The following is a 3,594-nucleotide window of genomic DNA, read 5'->3' as shown; positions in this document are numbered from 1 at the left end:
TTCAGGGATTGCATAAATAATGGAAATATTCCTTTCTGAACACATGGAACCCACTGAACCGACCTAAACCAACGTGAACCGGAACCAGGACCTATCTCCATTTTGTGTGTGTGTGTGTGTGTGTGTGTGTGTGTGTGTGTGTGTGTGTGTGTGTGTGTGTGTGTGTGTGTGTGTGTTCGCGCTCTCGTGCATGAGTGTCTGTGTCAATAAATCTAAAGCAGCACCATACACTGTTTCTGTTACCTGACTAATACACAAATCATGATAATTTTGAATATTTTGAATAATGGTAACGTAAGTGATAAAAACTCTTATAAATTCATTTCCAATAAAACTCTGAAGAACGGTAATGTATACAGTATACATATAATTCCCTTTTCAACATAACCTTTAATGGTAGTTCTTCAAGGGAACACTGCTTTGTCTTGGTGCTGAAGCCTGTGCATTCCAGTCATCAAAGGAACTATACTAATCAGGTGCAACCACACTGGGAAGCTTCTTTACGTGGGATCACATGAAAAGTGTTCCCCTGACACTAAGTGCCTGAACTGGACATACGAGGCACCAACTCAAATGTTTTTAATAGTTTACCATCTTGCAGTCTACCAGGTTCTTTTCATAGGGTAAGGAAGGAGTTCGGTGACGACCGTATAGCCGTTTAGCGAAGTTGCCCGGCTATATCGGTGCCACCACACGAAGGGGTCCCTCAGCACAACCAGCCTCTTTCAAAACCACAAAGACGAGTTCCGTCTAACCATGGTCCTTAATCATCAGCAGCGATGCAGCAGATGACTTTGGCGTAGTCAGCGCTGATCCGGAGCAAGAGGTGTCAAGAATCTAGGGATTGTTACAATCTAGGCGCCTTTGCAAACAATACCTTGGTATGAGGAGTCGCCATGGAGAGTCCGGTCGTCTGTCCTGTTTTTCTCTCCATGGACTTTGAAAATCAGTGTGGTGAGTCCGCAGCAACTGACAATGACGACACTACTCGGCCACATATAATATCATCAGTGTCTGCTGCTGCGGGTTTACCACACTGAGGGGAACGAAGTTCTTGTACAGCAAACGTAGGAGTGTTCGGAGAGACATGGAAAAATATTGCTAGATGTCCCGTGGAACAAGAAAAAAAAAACATCTATTACCAGATGCCCTGATCCCGTAAGGGGTGGCCACAAACAAATCGCCTCCATGTCGCCCTGTCCCCCGCCATTTCGTTTCCCTGTTCCCAGCTCACACTCGCCTCTCTCATATACCTCTCCACTCCATCCCTCCATCTCATCGTTGGCCTCCCCCTCACTCTCCTCCCTTCCACCTCACATACACTCTCCTCGTCGGTCTCTCGCTCTCCATCCTCTCCACATGTCGAAACCACCCCAGTGTGTTTCTCATAACGTGTTCTCTCACATCCACATCCACGCCACAACGCTCCTTCACCTCCTTATTTGTCAGTCTGGCTCTCCATTTGACTCCACATGTTCCTCTCAAATAACTCATTTCCACTGCTCGCACTCTTGACTACTGTCCCTCCAACAAGGTCCAAGCTTCACTTCCATACTTTAGAGTTGGTATCACAATACTGTCATGTACTAGCTTTTTCACTTCCATGCTCAATTCCCTGTTGCTTATCACTGCTTTCAAGGCACCAGCAACCTTTCTTCCCTGTTGCACTCTTTCAAGCACTTCACCCTCTAAACTTTCATCCTTACTCAACACATTACCGAAGTACTTAAACGCACTCACGTTTTCCATTTCCTCCTCATCCAACCTCACTGTACATTCACTGACTTAATTTCTCTTGAAGACCATAACTTTACTCTTCCCCACATTCACCTTTAGATTCCGTTTCTTACACACGCTCCCAAACTCATCCACCAAGCCTTGCAGCTCCCCTTCGTCTTCACTTAACAACACAGTATCATCTGCAAACAACAATAAAGGTAGTTTCCAAACACTGCCTTCTCTCACTAGGGCTACTCCAACATCCACTGCCCTGCCTTGTATCTCTTTTATAACCCGATCCGTATACTGACTGAACAACCATGGAGATATGACACATCCTTGTTTCAATCCAACCATCAAAAAGAAAAAAAAAATCACTCAATTCACTAACCACACGCACTGCAGCCTTAGCACCCTTATACATACTCTTCACGGACTTCAGCAACTTCCTATCTGCTCCATATATTCTTAATACTTTCCACAATCCTTGTCTATCCACCCTGTCATATGTTTTCTCCAAGTCCATGAAGGCCGCATACAATTTTTTTCCCTTCTCTAGAAACTTTTCTACTAAAGATCTAAGAATGAATATCTGATCTACACAACCTCTTTCCTTCCTAAAACCTCCCTGTTCTTCTCCAACTAATTCCTCTGATGTTCCCCTAACTCTGTCAACAAGTATCCTACCATATACTTTTCCTATTACACTGAGGAGACAAATGACCCTATGATTACCACACACTTCTTTTCCCCTTTTCCTTTGTACAGGGGAATAATTATACCTGACTTCCAATCCTCCGGGACTCTACCTTCCTCCCAGGCCAATTTGCATATCTTCCACATCCATTCTACTACTCTCTCTCCCCCATGCTTCAGGATTTCACCACACACTCCATCCATTCCTGAGGCTTTCCTCATTCTAACTTTCTTCATCGCTTCCACAACTTCCATCCTACTGATTTCTTCTTGTCTTCTTACCTCCCTCCTTCTCCCAGCCATTCCCCAGCCGCTTATACTGTACTTACATTACTTTCATTCTCTATGCACAACAGTTCCTTAAAGTGTTCCCTCCATCTGCTCAATTTTTCTCCCTTCTCCACTAGTAATATACCATTTTTATCTTTCACTCTCCAGGTAACTTCTTCATAATGGACCAGACGAAAGCAGAACATACAGCAATCGAAAATCATAAATTTCCATGCAATGAAGATACAACCAAAGACTAAAAACTCCAAAATGTCTTCTTTACAAGGAAAACAAAATAACGGAATGCAAATTTGAAGATCCATTTATTATGAGATGTGACGTGGGTCAGAGACAAAGGAAAATACAGACTGAGGAAGGCAGTCCTTGAGCTGTCCTGCTGCATACATGAATAACTGAAAGTATCGGTTAACTCTTGCATTAAACAGATGGACAGAGATGGGGTGACAGTGTGCTGCCAGAAATGTGCTACGCGCCTACCAAAATGGATGAGGGGTGCAAGTAGACGTATCAGATTATCACTGAAACAGCGAAGGTGCAGAGATAAAGATACAACACTGCAGAGAAGAGAAAGAGGTTGAAGGGAGTATGTGAGAAATGGGATGTTCATAGACGATGAGCCTTTGACTCCACCCTGTTTAGAAGAACTGTATGTGAGGAATCGGTCCAACCCCATACGTGCTAGATGTATTCCACACATGGACGGATGACACCCATATAGAAAATCAAGAGCAGTGTAGTGTAACGAAAACACGGAGTTGGTTTAGTACATTTATTTTCTTGGAAACAGAGTTTGTACGGGTGGTGTTATGATCTATCCAAGATTCGTAGAGAGAGAGAGAGAGAGAGAAAAGGACATTACGAGACAATGAAGAACTGAGCTGTGTATTG

Source organism: Coenobita brevimanus, chromosome 104 (genome assembly GCF_032717465.1).
Source record: "Coenobita brevimanus isolate Jiangsu-jjx chromosome 104, ASM3271746v2, whole genome shotgun sequence".
NCBI lineage: Eukaryota > Metazoa > Arthropoda > Malacostraca > Decapoda > Coenobitidae > Coenobita > Coenobita brevimanus.
Note: the sequence above shows the minus strand (reverse complement) of the source record.